The sequence below is a fragment of the Vicugna pacos genome, chromosome 1, assembly GCF_048564905.1.
Source record: "Vicugna pacos chromosome 1, VicPac4, whole genome shotgun sequence".
Lineage (NCBI taxonomy): Eukaryota > Metazoa > Chordata > Mammalia > Artiodactyla > Camelidae > Vicugna > Vicugna pacos.
Window position 1 is genome coordinate 47,606,091 of NC_132987.1, and position 20,644 is coordinate 47,626,734.

Consider the following 20,644-nt stretch of genomic DNA (forward strand, 5'->3'; position numbering starts at 1 on the left):
AGCAGGAAGGGAGTAAAGGGCCAGGAGTATATGCTCAATCTTTTTAAGGGCAAAATGGCACAAATCACATTCCATTGCCCAGAACCAGTGGTCACAAGGCTGCTTCTAACTGCAGGAAGGGCTTGGGAAGGTGGAGTGGTCCTTAGCTAAGTAGCCACGTGCCCAGATAAAACTCTATTACTATGGAAAGGGAGGATGGATATTGAAAGACAACTAGCAATATGCCCTAGGTGCTCCACCTACCTCATAGCGTTTGGGAGAAGATAAAATCATAATCCAATAGAAAAAATGCAAGACTGGTTTTATCCCATTTTTATGGTGCCACCAATATGCTACCTGAGCAATCCACTCAGCCTGATTATTGTGGGTGAGAAGGCATGGACTGCAACAAGGAGGTTGGGCTAAAGAAATCTATAATTTCTCTGCATTATTGTATAAAATGGTATTTTTCCCATGGATAGGGAAAGTTTTGCAGATTAGCTTGGCTTTAGGGAAGAGACTTTTTGTTTTTCCTTAAAAGTATGGGTGTGCGTGCATGCGTGTATATTTAAAATGTGACCCAGAGATTTTTAAAATTTGTGAATCAATATGTTGCACACTTGAAAATGTAATACTGTACATCAAGTATACCTCAATTAAAATTGTTTAAAAAATTAAAAAAAAATAAGAGACCCAGAGACAAACAGGAGCAGTGATAGAGAATAAGGAGGTATAGCATCACCTTACACTTGCAGAGTGACCCTGAAATAGACAGGATATGGAGCCCTAGAACCTGCCCAAACTGTCCCAGGTTCCTTGCTCCCCAGCGTGGGTGATATTCCCAGAGTGCTGCTACAGACCATTTATCCTATGGATTGTCCTCAGGTATATACACATAGCTATATGCATGCATGTGTGTTTGTGTGTGTGTCTTGGGGAGCAATGTGGGTGTGGTTGTGACACATTCTGGGGTAAGTATAATTAATATATGGAGTGGAGGGTTCTTACTTCTGCAGTGAAGGATCATGGAGGGGCCTTCTCTGAAGACTTTAAGAGACAGAAGCAAGGCGAGGAAGTGCAGTTTGTCCATAAGGAAACCCTTATCATGGGTTTAATATCCGCTTTCCTTCAACTGTGGAAACACTTATATTGGACATGCAGTTGTAAATATATTCCCTCTAATTATCCCTGATCTTCTTCACAGTCTGTTCACAGGGGAGCCTGTGTTAATAGTGAGGCAGGGAATCAAGAGATGATGTTGCACTGAGAAGCCCAGTGTTCTCTGTGAACCCCATCCTTTGAGGCCAGCATCACCAACGTCAGCATTATTTCTAAGGAAAGAGTGGTCTTCTACTTCTAAGATCAGCAGAAAAGCAATCAGAGACCAAGGTAGAGGGGTTCGGAGTCAAGCACGGTGGAGAGACAGGTTACAGCCACATGGTTTCTGGAAAGGAAATGAGACAAGCTCCAGATTTTGGAAGATAAATACTTAACTATTTTTCCTGAGATAAAATGGAAGGGGTGGGGCACATCTCATATATAAGTGGTAAGGGTAAGTGTAAATGTTAAAAGAAAGATTGGTACCAGTGGAGTACAGTGCTGGGGGACTTCTAGGGTGCAGATACCTGGGTTCCACAAATAGTCACACAAGACATGACCGCAAGTCTAGAGTGGATACGTGAGTGCACCAAGGGAATAGCTGATCCTCGAGTCCAGGCTGCACTAGGAAGAGCAGCAAGTTGGATGAAGCACACCCATGGTTAGCGAAGGAAACAAGGACCTGAAGTATGCCCTGTGGGCAAAGAGAACATAGCGTGGGAGTGACCTAGCTAAAGCAGACGGTGAGAGGTAGTGGTTGGCGATCATGCTATGAAGTTCACCTTCCTACTGCAGCAAGTCAAACATCATCTCAAAAGCAAATGGAAATTTATTTTTGGTTGAAGTTTTTCCTTGATTATGGTGAAGAGAGGAAAATTTTCTGACAATACTGAGATCTTCTCTGGCTTTACAGGTGATGAATGGCCACTTAGGTATACCCTTTACTGTCTAAGAGGACACCCTCAACCTATTCTATCCAGCAAGAGTCTCTCAGGCTTCACTGATAAAAGAGAGTCACCTGGGTTTCACACAAACCAACTGCATCAGAATCTGCAAAGAAGGGAATCTGAGAACCGGCATTTTTAAAAGGGGCTTCTATTAATTCTAATTAATTCTTGGCACATTTGGGAAACGCCATGTTCTCTAAGCAGTGGTGACAAAGCTAGAATGCTAGGGTGGTTCTGTGTGTAGTAAGCAGGTGTAAGTCGATGAACTTAGGATGGGATATGGGAGGAGGCTGGACTCCAGGCAGAAATGAAAGTTAAAACTGAGACGAGAAATGCAGAAATTCTAAGAGTAGTGGAACCACATTAGTGGATTTCCTAGTTCTTTACCTCAGTCATTTTGCTCTCCAGGCCTCATTTCCTGACATGCAAAACAACAGGTTACCCAACTTTCAAAGCCCTGCTGGGAAGGCCCTATATAGTCAGGCCCATCACCATCTCCTCTTTAAGCTCATTGGGCTTCTATAGTAGAGTTCATTTAAATAAAGTGTTTTCTCAAAGTTTAAAAACTACCATATCATATGATTTCTAAGGTCCTTTCAGCTCTAGGATATAAAGTGTGTCTGTAGCAGGAACGCCAACAACACAGATCATTAGCACAGAAAAGATCACCAGGGGCCTTAGGAAGGAGGCCACATTTGGAGGTCTACTTTTTTTTTTTTATATTGACTCCTGCTATTCAAGCCTGCTGGCTTCCTTGTTGTGGCCTGACATTTAACTGGAGAGGAAATAACTGTGGTATCTCCATGAATTTAGCAACTCAACTCGAAAGGCAAAAATCTACCCCAAAGGTTGTTTGTCATTGTGGAGACAAAATAATAACTGGTTAGTTGTCTGAATTTTCTCTCTTTTCACTAACTATCTTAATCTCAAGGGGCAATAATCAGATGTAAGTCTTACTGAGTGACCAGGCATAAAGCCAGCTGAGCATTCAGAAGCAGATGTAGCCAGCCGCAAGCCAGGTGACTGCTGGCAGAGCTTGTCAGCAGTTTAGAGATGCCACTTCCCCCATTTGGACACTATGCACTGGTACGTCTTCAGAAACAAGCATCTATTTAAAACGCTTGTAACCTTTGTCTTCCTGTTCACCCTGTAACCCAGGAAAGACGGTTAATGACATATGGCAAAACTTGGGTTCAAGTTCAGAATTTGTGCTTACTGTGTACTTTGGACAAATCACCTCTTATCTAAAGTAGGGGATCATAATATCTACTTTGCAGCACTGCTTGAGGGTTAAAGAAGATAATGCATGTGAAAGCATTTTGTAAATAGCAAAAAATCTTACGAACATAAAGGTGCATTTATCATAATGAATAATGGCACCATATTCGAGCAAACAATATTAGGGGAAAAAACACTCTTACATTCACAAGCTTTACAAATGCTTTTATATATAATCACACAATATGCATCTATTAACATATACATTTATTCATTCATTCACTCACTAGTTCCTGTCTGTATAGCACTGGCTCCTATGGGAGATAAGAAGTAAATGAGTTGGGGGGGATTTAGATGAAAAATACATTTAGGGTTTGATGATCTTATAGTTCAATATGTGTTGAGTCACTATTACGTTCCAGGAACTAGGCTTCTCCTTGTGGGAACCTACATTGTTAACACCCTATTTCCCCAGGGGAGAGTCTCATGGTCACAGAAGGGAGACAGTGCCTCAGTAAGTCTGAGGGCATCCAAAGCTGGCCCCCAAATTGGCAAATGAATGCTGACTGAACACAGATTTTATCCTAAGAGATTTTAATCTTAGGGCCACATTCCAGAATGTTCATTGCTTTCCCCATCCCCTGTTCAACCACATTCCGTCATATCTTGCTTGGGTGCCCGAGAATCTCTCAGATGCCCTGAATAAACTGCACATTATCTCTTCAAGGCTGAGCCCTGTTTGGCCCTTTAGAGTAGCATGACCGGACCTGTAGACAGCTAGACTCATGGACTCGTGGAGTGATGGTCCTTAGAGCCTCTTCAGTCTAGTGCTAAAGCGAAAATGAACTTTTTCATAAAAAATTAAAGTTGGTGTGCCTCCATTGAACATGTTCTTTTAAATTATAGCAGAAAATACAGGTGATTTGTCATTTACATATATGACTATGTTGAGAAAATATGCAGAATGAAGTATCTTTAAGTAGCAGAAATAAACGACCCCAGCGGCCTGTAGGCAAGTTAACTGGGCCAGCATGCCCTTTGGTTTGCCTGTGTCACATTGTACCATGGCCACCCACATACTGATCACAGAGATCAGTGCTTTTACTTACTCCTGGTTAATTCCAAACTTGCTTTTCTTGCTTTTAATAAATGTAAATAAAGACAAACGTAAGCTTGGCATATAATCCCTAATGTGAAGGCTGAAATTGGATGGTAACTACTAGAGTTTTCCAGTCTAAGAGAAACTTTTTCCTTTGATCTCTCTCATTTCTCTCAGAAAATGAGGACAATGAAGATTAAAGTTTTACCCTTTGTTGAGTGCTCCTCTCCTGCCCTCTTTCCCTCTTTTGTAAGGGCTCTTCCGTCAGAGAAGAGCACTGTTTATGTCTACAATCCAAGGAGACAGGGCAAGGAGAAAGGGTGGCATTTCCTGCAGGGGGAACCCTCCAATGCCAGCAGCCTTTTCTCTGAGCCTCTGTAAGACGCTCCTGGATGACCCCTGACATCTCGATGCCTTTGACTTTGATTAGGTCCATTGGCTCCTGATGGGGCAGAGGCCTGGTGTGTATTTGTTCTCTGCGTGTTAGAAAAACTCCCAGGCGCCACATGGTGTTGAAGTGGGTACATTGTGGTGTTATCGAATGACTCCTTGGAGAAAGGCTATTTCCTCTTCCACAGCCTTGGGGGGTGAAAGTCCTCTTGCCATGGATGGGTTTTGGCAGGTCTGCGGTGACGTCCATGGTGCTCTGCAATCTCTGTTTGTCTAGCTTTTTTCACAGCCCTTGGATATAGACACAATGTGCGTGTCCTCTTTTGCTCTTTAACACTGTTGTATTAGTAAAACATGTGCACCACTCTCTTTAAAATGTATTTATTTTTAATAGGCTAGGTAATAGCCTTATAGCTGCAGAAAGGTTACGTGAAAAATTTTGGAACTTATTTAGCTCATACATTTCTTATGACTAAAGACCATCACACATTAGTGATCTTATAATAAATCTCATAATAATTCTAAGAGTAAGGTTATCCTGAACAAACTGTGATCACCCTAATATCATCATAATAATGGCAAATAACATTTGCCCAAGGTATAGCAGTTTGGAAAGTACTTTCCTATAAATTACCGATTATGTTCCTCATACCATCATCAATGTCATTTTACGATAGAAACTAGAGGCTTAGAGGACAAGAGATTTGTCCAGGATCACTCAGACATGAGGGAGGAGCCAGGATTTGAGGCCAGGCTTCTGACTATAGGGCCACAGAGGCCACCTAACCCATGCAAGTTTCCTACGTTTCTTGTGAGTCAGAAGAGCTGGCGGAGACCGTTACTAGAGTAGGCGTGGAGGGACTGTGATCTGGGTGTCATTTTGCTGCCTATAATTGTGTGAGAATGAGCAAACCTCTTAATTCATGAAGGCCCCAGGCTCCTCCTTTCTAACTGAAGAGCTTGAACAGACTAGTGTTTGTCAGTGGCATAGCTTCGTGCAGGCATTTCTCAGGTTCTACAAATGCCTAATTGACTTGGAGGTGGAGGTAGACCTTTGCCCTTTCTTAACTCTTGTTTTCAAATTTTTGAGTTCATCTAAATAGCATCTTAGTTCGAATGTTATAACTTAAAATGTATTGAAGGAGAAACCAGATCACTATATGGAATCAACAAAAAGATGTGGAAACTAGTTTTGCAAACTCAACCCCCTCACCCTCTTTGGACTACAAGAGGATTAAAGTTGAAGAGGTCAAGAATGGATGGAAATTCGATTTCTTTAGAGAGAGTTGTCAGTATGCTATTAGTGTCCTTTACCCATGGAGAGGGGAAAGGAGGTGCTTTTCCCTCATCTCATGATCTGTGAGCAGGGATTCTGGGGGACCACTTGGAGTACTTGATTTGTGCCCCTGTGGTTTGAAGAGACCCTGTGGGTCTGCATCAGACTCCACCTTGAGAGATCTAGAGCAAGTGATGGCTGAAGCCCTTCGCATGGAGTGGAAGACTGTGGGGTAGGAAGTAACTGCACTCCCTTTGAATGAAGGCCAAAGGGGCATGCTTCTGTGGACCAGGTGAAAGCAAAGAAAGAGAAAGAACTAGCTTGCAGTTGCCTTAGGTTCTACCTAAGACAGCCATCTAGGGTAGCAAGGAGACCTCAGCAGAAAAGGCTGGAGGTAGGACTGACGGAAGACTCACTAGAAACCAATATGAAGACATATACTTACCCTTGTCACAGGAACAGGAGGTGAAAGTCCATAGAAGTGAGAGAATCTTCCAAGAACCTACAACAACACCCCATGAGAGAAACAGTCAACTTTAAATACTGACTAGGCCCAGTGAGCACCCGTGTCACCCATGACAGTGTCTGTTGACATTGCTTCTTTGCCTCCACTCTTTCTCCTGACTCTTTCTAGAACTGTCAGAAACCCCACTGATTAGCTGGGGCAAAGCAGATGGGAGAAGGAGGTGGGAAACTAAAGACTCAGCCAGCCCAAAGCCCCTTTTGTGCCCCTGGGCCCAGCCTAAAGCCATCTTCACTGGGGAGTGGAGACATTAGCATTGAAAGGAGCTCACAGTTTTGGTTACAATGGACTCATCAGATTAATAACTGAACTGAAATTGTTGGGAGGAGTGCAGTGAGTAAAGGACTTTTTATTTTCTTCATTAAGTCTGAGAACAACCAGAAAAGGTTGGCACTGAATTACACCCAAAGGAAAGGGAACACCAGCCCCAAAGAATGGGCATACAGGGGCAGTGAGGAGAAAGGAATAAAGTTATTTTCTGTTATCCTTCAAGGGTCCTGAACATTGACCACAATGGTAACATCCATACACTAAAATTAATGCAAATAATGCTACTTTTTTTTTGTTCCTGATAAATTGATTTGAAAATGAGTTCTTCAATTTCAAAAGCTTGAAAATTGCAAAAACTCAATGTTGAAAGCCACTTCTGACACTGGCATCAATACTAGTTAATACAGAGTGGGGAAAAAGGTAGTGGAACAGTTCTTTTTTCCCCTCCTTCCCAATTGTGTTCACATCCATTTAGCTGTCTAGGCATGAAATCAAAGGAATTGAAATTGTTTCCTTCTCTATGAAGAGATGACAACTTTGATCCCGGTCCCTCCCATCCCCAGATCTCTCCTCCCCCAACACATAGACAATAATAAACCGTCCACCTGAATTAGGGGCGGGTAGAAGAGTAAAAAAGAAAACGAGTGGAGGAGGCAACAAAAATAAGGTTAAGGAACAGAAAAAGAAAGAGGAAGTGGAGGGAAAGTTGCTGTGGGCACAGAGCAGCCTTCCTGATCAGAAGGGAAAGGGAATTAGCGCCTCCTGAGAAAAAACCAGGCCTGCCTCTTCTCTGACCGGCTCTCACAGCATCACTTCCCCAGCTCTGCCCCTTTCCCCCACTTCCTGGGGACAGGGGGTTGCGGGTGGTTGTGGCGGGAAACACGCCCCCTTGAATGAGCCTCCCCACAGTTACAAACCCTGGGCCTTCGTACAGCTGCTTTGGTTCTCACCTCCCTCCACTTTGTGTCTTTCCTCTCTCTGACTTCCTCCTTGGGTCCTTTCCCGAAGGCTAGTTCCCCATCCAGCTGGACAATGTGCCACAGGTTAACTCAGAGCCACAAGGTCCCCTATAGTCGCTATAATGTAGTGCCTCTTCTTACAGTGTCGGTTATATTTGCGGCCAAGCAATAAAACAGTCTTTTTCCTTTTCTTTACTGCAAAAAAGAGTTACTGTTTCCATTTTGTCCACGCTTGGGAGAGGGCTCCAGGGAGGTTAAAAAGCTGCCCGGTGGCTGCAGAGAGACGCTCAGGCAGAAGCCCTGACACCAGGGGGTTGCAGAGGGGCCCCTCAAAGGCCGTTGCGCCCGGAGGCTCCAGTCGCGCCTGAAGTGCGCCCTTGGAAGGGCTACTGGCCCCGCCCCGCCTGGGGGCCGGCGGCCGGCCGTTAGCCTGGTGGTCGCCATTGCCCTCAGGGCCGGCTGCCCCGGAAGCCTGCGCTGGCCGTCTGCGCGCCAGCGGCGGCTTCCACACGTGCGGGGTTTCATCCCCCCTCGTCCTGGAGTGGCGCCTGCAGGTCCTGGAAGAGGGCGCCGTGCCGGTTTTGCATTTGCGAGAGTTACCCTGGGCGCCCTGGGGCTTCTCCTTGGCCAGCTCCAGGAAGAAGTGCTCACGTCCGCCAGAGCCACCTCCTTTCCGTGGAGGGGGAAGCCCAGAGAGAGGTAGGTGTAGGAAGCCCTCAGATGCCGGTTGGCCCGGCGGCTATCACAGCCGCCTCCTCGTGGAACAGTTCTGACTAACTTGGGAGCTCCTGGTTGGTGAACAATAAGGAGCTGGGCTCAAAAACCAAAACCAAAACCAAAAACAGTGTTGGCCGTTCCCGGAGGCAGAGGACAGCTGAATGGTTGGTTCCCAAGTTTGCGACTGGAAAAGAGGTTGGAGAGTGGTTGGAGGCGGAAAGAAGGGGCTTTCTGCGCGGTCCAAACACTGTTGAAGCCAGAGACAGATGAATGGATCGATGGGTGCTTGGCCTAGAACGGTTTTTATATTAAAGCAACCTTGGGTGTATTGTGGCGTAGAATGTAACATTTGTATGAATGTTAAATCCAACTGGAGACTTGACATAAATGTAAAGCTTGCAACTGCTTCAAGCTCGGTTCAGCCGGATCCTCAGGGTTATTTCACTCGACTGTGTTATTAGAGGTGTTTCCTGGAAGTGCTTGAGGAGCGTGCTCGGCCCAGTTTGTCTCTCTTCTCAGGAGCATCTGTTTTGGGAGTAGCAAAAAGTATTCAAGAGCCAAAGAAATGGCACTTTACTGGTAGAAATGAAGGTGGTTTGATGGGAGGTGTAAGAGATTGGTCAGTGTGTGAAGCAACTTTAATTTCATATATTCTGCCAACTGATGGGTCCAGCTGTTTATACATCTCTTGTGAGATAGGTAATGAAAATAGGTAGGATTTAATGAGAGTTTATTAGACCTACTTTCCCCAAAGTATGTTTCGTGGGATACTAGCCTTGTAAAATGCCTCAAAAAAATTGAGTTCCATGGTCAGATAAGTTTTCGAGACACCCTCTTGGAAATTCACCAAGTACAAAAGATGTTAAAGGCTATGAGAAATCATGTAGCAAAACAAACACATTAGTTTGACCCAGTGTTGCCCAAATATAGTGCATCTTTTTTTTTGTTTTTACTGTAACTTTTTCATAAGTCCATTACAATAACTCAGAATTAGTATTTGGGGGAACATGCCTAGGGAAAAACTGTACTAGATTACTTTTTTTTTTTAAATAGACCAGAAGTTACTAATCTTTCCCTCACCTAGGGTTCCTTTTTTGATTTTCCCCTTTATCTCATGTTTTGAACATTTTTTTCCTAGTAAATAAAACCATACTTATCTCACTCAAGAGAAGTTAGGTAAGCATAGGAATGTATGAGCAATATTCACTGCTGCGGATTCCTTAATTTTGGCTCTCAACCTGTACTTGTCCCTAGGTCTGTTCTGCTATGGTTATTCAGTTTGGATATTACAACTTGGTGACAGTCTGAGCTCTCAGTTTCATCCAAGGAATGCCTATGGTATCATCAACAACCAATCAGAACTTTTGAACAAGATGAGCTAGACAGTTGCTGGAATGAACTGATATAACTCTAGCCCAAAATGAAATAAGATGGTATAGTTAGCTTGTGTAAATAAGTATATGATGCATATACAATTGTCTTTAGAAGTTTAAAAAGATTTAAAATAGCCCCAGGATGTTTTGCTAACTTCACGATCTTTGAGCATCCAGGTATTACAGCTTTAGATGTACAATAAGGCATTTTACAAATGTTATTATTGCACTTCTATGACAGGTTGTTTTTGTATTCAAAATTCTATTATTTGAAAGATGACTTGATATTAAGTAAATCTCAAGATTGCAAAAAATGATAAAATACTACTAAAAGTATGAAGAAGTAAGAAAATTGTGAAGCATGACAGACCCTTTGGTCTTTAAGCAGAAATTTTTATTCCTAGTTAATTGAGTATAAAGACTTTAGAAGAACCACATTTACACATTGTGTTTTACAGATGATAAAGCACTTCTGCATTAATCATCTCACTTAATTCAGCAATCAGGTGATGTTTTTATCTGTTCACAATGTGGCATGGAAGAGTGCCACATTATATGAGTTTTGGAACCTTTTGATTGCAGATGTTAGAAACGCAACATAAACTACCTTATGCAAGAAAAACAATTTATTTGAAGGTTACTGGTGGTTTTTTCTCTCCCCATAGAGGAAATTCTAGGAAACATTGAATAATCAAACACAGGAGGAGCAGAGATGCAGCTGTGTTATGAACACTTTGAGCCAAGGACTAGAAGGCTGTCAGGATTTTTCTCAATCTCATGTGCCTCTCTGGTTGTTGCTTTTACTCTCTCTCATTTCAGACTGCCTTTCTCTAGTTGGTGGAAGACTTGCTTGCCAGAAGCACCTGAGTTTTACATCTAAGTGTGGGGCCACTGGAGAGAGAGGAGTTCAATTTGTACTTCATTCCAAAGCCACAAGCCACTAGGAGGACTGTGGCTTGGCTTAAGTCCAGTGGTAAGCTGTGGAGAAGTGAACAACAGTAGCCAGGAAGCTGGGCCTAATGTATGCATACAGTGGCTGCTGTGGCAAAAATGTAGGTGAGGAGGAGTTGTGAGAGTAGGGGTGGGGAGGGAATCAATTCTTAGAAAAGATGTGCTAGGCAGATAGTTATGTAGGTGTGTACACCATATCATGCCCTGGTGGCCTGTCAGCAAAACCCCTAAGCACAAATTAGCTGAATTTATGCTCAGTTATATCAGGAGAATGATCATATAATAATAGAAACTGCATAGGTCATTGCCTTCAAGGAGGCCAAATCGTCCCCATCTCATACCAAGAAATTTCTTAAAAGAAATTAAGCCACGTTCTATTCAGACCTGGGGTAAACATTGCAGAAGTTTGTTCTTGGCTCCTATTTTAAGGGTAAAACTGGTTAGGAAAGAACTATGTGAAAATAACTCATGACCTGAGAAAGAGAGGGCATCTCTGTGCCCGAACTATTTCCTTATATGACTATTGACAGTGAGATAAGAATGAGGGTTATGGCCGAACTTTAAACTCCAACTACTTAATCTGTTACCTTCCCAGGAAGGTCTGTCCTCAGGTACCTCAACTCCTCTACTACGAGGGAGGAGAGCAAAAAAAAAAAAAGGCATGGGAAGTAAAACAGTAACTCTAGGAATTAAAAAGAGGAATTGTTTAGATAAGAACTGTTTGGTTCTCAGGTAGGTGTTGGGTATATAAAACTACAAAGAGTATGCAATGGTAGAACCAGAAACCTGTTCTTTAGGAACTTAGCAACTTGTCTGAATTTTCTGTAATCATTTCCTTTTACTTCTCTTAGTATTTTTCTTGGAAAAAGCAAGTGCAAATTTCAGCTGTGCCAAGGGGAACGTCTACTCTACCCACACTGCCTCCCCCAACCTCTCTGCCTTTCTGTGCCCAACTTTTTTTATTTAATGGGAGGAGCCTAATATCCTTGGAGCTGGTGTTGGTAATGGATCTAGAATATAAGTGGGAAAATTCCAAGGATCAAGAGAGAAACTCTCTGTTTTGTGGTTGGTAGTGGGCGGAGGCTGTATTGAAAAGTATGTTGGTTAATTTTATGCGTCAACTTGGCTGGGCCATGGTGCTCAGATAGTTGGTCAGACATTATTATGGGTGCTTTGTGAAGGGTTTTTGTTTGTTTTTTTTGGATGAGATTAACATTTAAATTGGTGGACTTTGGGTAAAGCAGATTGTCCTCCATAATATGGGTGGGCCTCATCCAATCAGTTGAAAGCCTGAGTAGAACAAAGACTGACCTCCCTGATCATAAAGGAATTCTACCAGCAGACTGCTTTGTACTCTTTCCTGGGTCTTTGGCCTGCTCTGTAGATTTTGGATTTATCAAGCCTCTGCAGTTGCTTAAATACACCCACACACATACATACATGCATCCTGTTGGATCTGTTTCTGTGGATAGCCCTAATATAGAAGTTATTCCCACAGCCAAACTTTACACAGAGATTGCCCAGGCAGAGCTCTTAAATCATGGAGGCTAATTTGCAACAATGTGGTTGGACCTAGAGAGTATTATGCTTAGTGAAATAAATCAGACAAAGACAAATACTCTGTTTTCATTTATATGATAAAAAATTAAACAAATGAATGTATATCACAGAACAAAAACAGACTCACAGATATAGAGAATAAACTAGTGGTTACCAGTGGGAAGAAGGAAGAGGGGAGGGGTAAGATAGGGACATGGGATTTAGACACACAAACTGTTATGTATAATATAAATAAGCAACAAGGAGATATTGTACAGCATAGGGAAATATAGGCAGTATTTTGTAATAACTTTAAATGGAGTGTAATATATAAAAATATTGAATCACTATATTGTATACCTGAAACTAATATAATATTGTAAACAAACTTCAATAAAAAATCATGAAAGCTATTGCTATACATAGCCCTATTCTTGAAACATGTAATAAGGGAAAAGAAATAAATTTCCCAAATATCAGTGACTGTTTATGATTTATTGAGGGTCTCATTCTGCTAGGTCTTAAAACCCCAGCATGATAGAATTCAGCTGTATAGGGATGAGAGTGAAACGGGTTCTAGATTAATAGAACAAATTGAATGGGCAGCAGGTAGGGTTTGAGGAAAGTGGATGAGTTTGGTAGGTGCCCAGGAAATATGAAGGGAATTCTAGAAATATTATATTGGAAAAGGTTTGTATGGCCTTGATTGCCAGGCTAAAGAGGCCTTTTCTGTGTAGGCAAATAGAAGCCAATGAGGATTTTTGAACTAGGGAATGAATTATTTGGAGGGGAGGAAACTGGCAGGGCAACATTTTGTGGCTTGGAAGGAAAAGATTGGGAGTAAGAAATCCATTTGGAAAGTTATTGTAATTATCTCCACATTAATTCCTTTATTCCTTTATTCACGGGACACTTATGGAGCCCCTGTTAGTGCCAGGCATTGCACGGCATAAAGAAATAAAATGGCGACTGTGGAGGGAGCTGCATGTGATGGAAGAAATGTAAGCTATGTTTGTGAAAGCCTTTCCCAGCCTTTAGTACTTAAGCCTGAGGCCTGGCCCACATCAGATTTTGACACACAACTGAGAGTTCAGAGTTTTTTTTAGGGTACTTTACAGAGTAGTACGAAGTACTTTTGTACCTTGTTTATTCATCGCCTCAGAATAAGGGAAGACAAAGGCCCAAATTGAAGTGGGAAAATAATCCCACTAATAATGGACCTAAAATATGTATATATATATATATGTGTATATACATACACACACATATATATATATATATATCTCGTAAACTTGGTGCTCCTGGCTCAGATGATAGACTCCGTGAACGTAAGAGATTGAACTTGGATCTGCAGCCAGAACACGATATTTTTTTTTTTTATCTTTCATCTACACAAAGCGTGTGTTGATTGTTGATTCCTGTCTCACAAAGCCCAGCCTAAGGAGCACTGCCTGTTTTATTAAGGAATCGTCCCTCTCGGACAGCTGTGCGCCCTGTAAGGACTACTGCGAAGGAGCCTGCGCGGCAGAGGAGTGCGCATGCTCTGAGAGCCGGCCCCGCAGCACCTGTGCGCCCAGGGATAAAAGCAGCGTTACCACCTGCAGTGCCAGGCGTCAGTGAAGGGCTGGAAGGGGTTTTCATTTCGGTCACTCATTCACCCGGAAAGACTCAACACTATCTTGTGAACCTGGTTTCTGAGAAGTCAGGCAACCTGACTGCACTTTACAACTTGGTCAATGTTACATTTTGAGGGCTCATAAAAATTAATCTAGACACATGCTGCAAAGCTGACACCATGAAATGAAAGAATGAGCAAAGGCCTTCTTTCTGTTCGAGTCCAGGATGGGTCACACTGCGTGTGGGGCCACAAAGTGCCTCCGAGGAGAGAGACCCTTCAGCTCCTTTTCCTGTTAAGGGCTGGTGAGCTCAGCTCCCCTGAGAAGGGCCCTCATTCTGCCACCACAAACAAATAACTGAATAGATGTCATGGAAATGACAAAACTGCCTTCTGAGAGGTTTCTAGACTGTCCCCCAGATTGGTTCTCCTTCCAGTCCCTCATCTCAATTAAATACTCATTTTGAAAGAATTAATAGCTATCATTTACTGAGGACCTAATATGTGCCAGTTCATTTACAGGTGTTGTCTGACTCCTACCATCATGTATCCTGTCTGGTAGTGTTATCCCCTAAGAATCAGAAAGGAGAACTTGTCTAGGTCATACAGCTAGAAATTTAGGGAGTCTGTATACAAACCTAGATCTCCCTCCTGCAACTGCCCACACTTTAATGAATTCTACCTTATTTAAGGCAATATCTGGGTCATTTAAATTTATTTACTGTGGATGTAAACTGCAGGTACCGTAGGCATTTATGTTCAGTGGAAGAAGGTGAGAGGTCTAATTTTCTTCCTTCTAAATATTCTCTAGCTCTCTCCACTGAGAGAGAGTGCAGAGAACAGTACATGAGAGAATTTTGAATCATCCTTTTAAAACACGGTGTCAGATTTTTAATAGCTAGACAATACCTATGGAGCAATTTTTAGAATTGAAATCTTATATAAAAAAAGTGAAGAATACTTGGATATATTCCCATTACTGGTAAGATATTTGTATATTAGCTTTTAGTATTTTTTTAAAAGAAAAACTATTTTACTCTTTGAAAAATAATTTAAACAATTTAGGAAAGTGAAAATGAAAAGTGAGAGGGGATCACTCAGAATGCCACCACCCAGAAACTACCACAGTTAATGCTGGCTGGACCTGGATTTTTCTATGCATACAGTCAAACAGACATACTTTATAAAAATGGCATCATGATATAAGTGCAATTTCTCAATAGAAATTTGAATTTAATAGAAGAAAAATCAAATGAAACACAGGTGGAGGATTTGTTAAACTTCAGGTAAATGTTTCTTCTCTATTAGGAATATTTCCTAAATATCCCTCTAAGGTTACAAAAGGGGTTGTGAAGAGCGTGTAAAGGTATTTTCTGCCCAGCATTAGATGGTATAAAATGAAAACATGAACATTATCACTCTTTCATCTCTTTACTCATCTCTCAAATACTATTTTATTACTTTCAAAATACCCAGATTAATAATGTTTCCATTCTGAATTATAATTTCATTATTTTTGTGTAACTTCTTTATTTAAATGGAAGTGTTGATTCCCACTAGTCTTTGTACTATAGTTTCTTTGATCTTTAATTCATCTCTTTTTTGTTTGAATTTCATTTTCAGATGATTTTTTTCAAAAGGGACACATTGGCATATTCTCTGGTTCTTTCATGTTTGAAAATGGCTGTTTTCATATGACTGAATGAATGGTCCTGGTCAGTTTCTTTTCACTAGAATTTTGTGGCTATTTCTCTAGTCTTCTGCTATCATATGTTATTGGAAGACATATGAGATGAGGCCAATCTGATTTTTTTCCATCTTTGTAAGTATATGAGAGTTATCCAGAGAAATAGAACTAATAGGATATATATATATATATATATACACACACACATATTTACATATATCCTATATATGAGATATTTATAGAGATTTATTATAAGGAATTGTCTTATTTGATTATGGAGTCTTGAGAAGTGCCAAGCAGGAGACTCAGTTGAGCTGATGTGAAGTTCCGGTCTGAGTCCAAAGCCTGAGAAGTAGAAGAGCTGATGGTGTGTGAGTTCAAGTCTGAAAGCCAGCAGGCTCAAGACCCAAGAAGAGCCAGTGGTTCAGTCCCAGTCCAATGCTGGACAAGATGAATGTTATAGCTCAGGTGGTCGAGCAGGAGGAGTTCACTCTTACTCAGCCTTTTTGTTCTACTCAGGGCAACTGATTGGATAAGATGCACCCACATTGAGAAGAGCAATCTGCTTTACTCAGTCTCCTGATTCACATGTTAATCCCATCCAGAAACTCCCTCACAGATGCACCCAGAATAATGTTTAGCTACGTGTCTGGGCACCCGTGGTGCAGTCAAAGTGACACATAAAATTAACCATCACAGTAGTTATGTGCTTCCCTGGACATCTAAAGAATTCTTTCTCTGTTCTTAATGTTCTGTAGCTAACCCAGGTAGTGTCTATGTCGAGCCTTCTGTATTAGATTTTCTTGGAACTGATTTGCATGTCCAGTTTTTTCCTTCACTTAGGGTGAGAGTATGGGGGATTTTTTGCTACTATACCTTTCACCACGGCTTCTGCTTCATTTGTAGTTTCTCTAGCACAGAGACACCAATTATTACTATTTGGGATTTTAGTCTTTTATTTTCTCTATGTTTGTTAGTATTATTCCAGTTGAATTTGTATTTTGTCTTAAAATTTCATATTCAGTGGTGTCTATTCTTCCTTGTCATCTCTAGTTTATCAGTTAGTTAGTTCTGTGATGAGATTGCTTCAGGTGAATCTTCATTTTACTCTTGTTATCTTATCTTTGAGCTCATGCTTTATTGAATTCATATTCTCATATTCTCTTCATGCTATGGCACGAAGCATGTGTTAATGATTTCTTTCTAGGTCTTTTCTGTCCTTTCTTCTTCCCTCCCTTCCTTCTTTCCCTGTGTTATGTTTTCAGAGTTCCCATTACATTTATTTTCAGTGTGCTCTTGCCTAATCAGTTCTGTCTGGGCTTGCCTCTCTTGTGGTATGGAAGACTTCTTAATTCACTTCCCAATGAATCCAGCATAACTTCCCCTCTGAGCAAGAGTTCCAAGCTGAGTACTTCCTATTTATTTTATGAAGCTAATGATGACTTGTGGCGGTCTGATCTTAGGGTTAATAGCTGAGTTAAACCAGCTCTCTCTTGTTTCTCTCAGAATCTTCTCTTTCCCTAGCTATTAATTTTTGATATATGGCATCAGGTTACACCCATTTCTTTGCTTAGTTGCCTTTGGTGATCTATGCCTAAGAATGTTCTTAAATCTGTATTTTGCTCAAATTTAATATCTTGGGGGGGAGGGAATTTTTGTTTTGTTTTGTTTCTTTTCATATCTATTTGGAAGTCTTAATCCAGAAGGTGGAATAATATGTGAGGAAGCTAAATGAAGAATTTGACTTGCATTTAAGTCAGGGCAACTTTTTTAAATTAAATTCAGGGAGTACCATATCCTTATGGCACAGGCGACTGCGTTGTACAGGGGAAAGAGAACGGAACTGAGTGTCAGGTAGCCTGAAATTCTAGCCCTCGACTCCAGCATATGCAGCTGAAGTTGGGGAAAGCCCTTGATTTCTTTGACCCTCAGTTATAAAGTGGGATGGTAGTACCCCTGTGACTACCTCATAGAACTGTCATGAGGCTCAAAAGAGACAAATAAAAGGGCTTTGTAACTAGCAAATTGACACTTAGTATAAGACTGTCATTATTTTATCATCCTTGTCATTATTATCATTGACTCTTTATTTGTAGAGATCATCATGAGGATGGTTAGAGGAGAGTTCTTAGGAAGGGGCAGGAGTGGGTGCTGACCATCTGATTTAAGTCAGGAGTTTCCCCAACCACTCACATTTGCCCTGATGGGGAGGGAGAATGTGCTTAGCTTTTAGGAGGTTTTCAGCTTACTCTGATTCCATCTCTCATCTCCATTGAGAATAAGTAAGTTTAGACAGTCACCTACCTGAAGACAGGTGACTTAATGTTTCTCTTCTAGCTCTGTGTTTTTATAAATGTTGATAAAATGTCCAAGCAATCTTTGCATTAAAGAATTAATAGTATTAATCCTACTTTAATAAATTGTTATGGCTCCTTTTGGATTTCAAGAGCTTTGCACTGTTGTTTTTAATTTTGATTAAGATTCTTTTCAAGACGTAGGCATGCAAAATATGTTCTCCACTGACTCAAAGGAGAAGTGCAGTGAAAGCTTTGACCACAAGTCAAAAGCTGAGTAATAAACCTTGTTTATAATACTGCTAAACCTGAATTATGCAAACTAGATGATTTATTTGCTTATGAGTTTTACTTAGAAAACTAAAATTTTATTTATTCAACTTCAACATCACTGATTTTTAAAAAAATTTCCTGTTTAAAAGTGCATATTTAAAAAAAGTAATTGATACACAGAACTAGGTTTCACATCCTCACACATGCTGAAAGGTAAAATAAGCTCATTGACATTGTTGATTTTTCATTCCACTTTACTCAGGCTTTCAAAATAATCTTGGTTAGGGTAAAAGCAATACTGAATTGAAGAGTTTGAAAGAAACCATTTACAAAGTGATCACAATTTTAAATTTTAGTTTAAAAAGTTAATAATATTGCTTTTATATTCATTTAGCCTACTCTAACAAAAAAATCTATAAATATTTTTTGCTGTGTAACTTTGGAACTCAATGGAAGCCACAGAAATGGAGAAGTTAAGATACCACATAGGGGACCGAACGTTTGTAAATGCTGGCTGGAGATGCAGTGTTGAAGCTAGTCAGAGCCTAGATTATTCTTGTACTGGGGAATGGCAGCTTCACTGAACACAGGTTTGGCTCTGCTGCCATCCTAAGTCACACCTGTGTTAATGAAATGGTCCTCTCAACTCAACACTTAAATATTTACTGTAGAAATAGTCTTCCTACTGCTATAGCTCAGGGAACCATACGCCAAAATGTGTAGCCAAGTTCTGCAGTATATCTTGGCTATGTTTGTTTTTAGGACTCATGTTATATAAAAATAAATCTATCACGTTATTTGGGAGTATCCCTAATATGTCTGTTTTCTTTACTACTTATCAGCATAATCATTTCAAATCTGAAACAGAGACAGAAAATAGAGCATTTGATTTCAATTTACAATAATGAAGGCCATTATCTCAGAATTTATTATACCATCTTTGCATCATTTGAATGAAAAGAAAAGGGGAGAAAGGCCTTTTTAGAAGAATAAGATATTTCCTCAACCTTCAGCTGATTTGGCAGGACATGCAGGGTGTGGTGTTTTTATTCAGTGAAACTAAGAAGTTGTTTTTATTTCAGATTCAGCATAGCTGAAGTTCATTCTCTGGGTTGTCTTCATGTGTCACAAACCCCCAAATGGCCAATACGGTTTAAGGAAAACAAATACTAATGAACATTAGTGGAAATATATCAGATCAAAAACCTAATATTTGCTTTCATTTTGGGTTAAAAAATATTTGTGGTTAAGTTTGTCAAGAAATGCTCATTATGCTTTTCTGACTTTCTTCATTCTTTTTTTTCTGATTTAACAATGGATCGTTTTTGTACACTTCCCATATTTTTCCCTTCTCAGCAGCATGGTGGAGTTAATTGTGAGTCAGAAAATTTAGGGTCACTTTTGTGTGTCACTTAGTCCTTTTGTCCTCAGCTCTCCATCTGGGAAAGGAGGACTTCTAGGGTGGGAGCAGGTCACAGAAAGCTGCTGTGGAACACTACCCCCCCCACCCGCCTCGGGAACCACTGAGGCAGGTAGGGAGGAGTCCAGGCTCTCCAACTCTCGCTTGAACCACAGTGCTCTTCCTTGTATCTGTTTATTGTATTCAGCTTAACTGTAAGGTTCTGTATATAAAAGAGGTTTTGCCAAGAAAAAAAAGATTAATAAAACTTGAAACCCACTGTTATCTGTTCTTGGTTCACTTTTTAACTGCCTTCTTTGAATTAATTATTTCTTATGACAGTTTTATATCCTATATTACCATATCAGCTGTATCTCTATGTTATGTTATTTAAGTGGTTTCTTTATTGTTTATAGTCTACATCTTTAATTTATCACCGTCTACCTTCAAGTGATACGATTCCATTTCACATGTAGTATACCAGCCTTACTACACTGTACCTTCATTTCTTCCTTCCCAGGCCTTGTGCTTTGATGTCCTACTTTTAAGGTCTCCATATGTTGTATACCCACATGGTTATTATTTTTGCTTTAAACAATCAGCTGTCTTTTGATGATACTTTAAAAATATGACACATTTTTTCATATTTGCCAGTGTATTTTCCATTTCTGGTGCTCTTCATTCCTTTATGTAGACACAGATTTGCATATACCTTTTTAAAACATTTATTGTAGTGAATGTCTGCTGATGATAAAGCTGTTTTGTGTTTGAAAAAGCCCTTATGTTGCCTTCATTTTTGAAAGATATTTTCACTGGCAAAGTATTCTAGGATGACAGTTGTTTTCTTTCAGTCCTTTCAAGATGATACCCCAGATGTTCTAGATTGTGTTCTTTTCAACAAGAAATCTGCTTTCATACATGTATCTATTTGTTCTTCTGCGTGTAATGTGTCTTTTGTCTCTGGTTGCTTTTATGATTTTTTAATAATCACTGGTTTTAAGTAATTTCCTTACGATATGCTTTGATATAGTTTTATT

At 40.5% G+C, this 20,644-nt stretch overlaps 1 long non-coding RNA gene across 1 annotated transcript in view; it reads right to left on the reverse strand.

Moving 5' to 3' along the window:
• The window catches only part of LOC140696430 (uncharacterized), a 28,244-nt gene extending 20,043 nt beyond the window's left edge, over positions 1-8,201 (reverse strand). The window contains exons 1-2 of the long non-coding RNA XR_012072753.1: positions 7,751-8,201; positions 6,453-6,509 (exon numbers count right to left, since the gene is read on the reverse strand). This is a non-coding gene — a long non-coding RNA (uncharacterized lncRNA). The remainder of the gene's footprint in view (positions 1-6,452; positions 6,510-7,750) is intronic.
• Between the last annotated feature and the right edge of the window lie 12,443 nt (positions 8,202-20,644).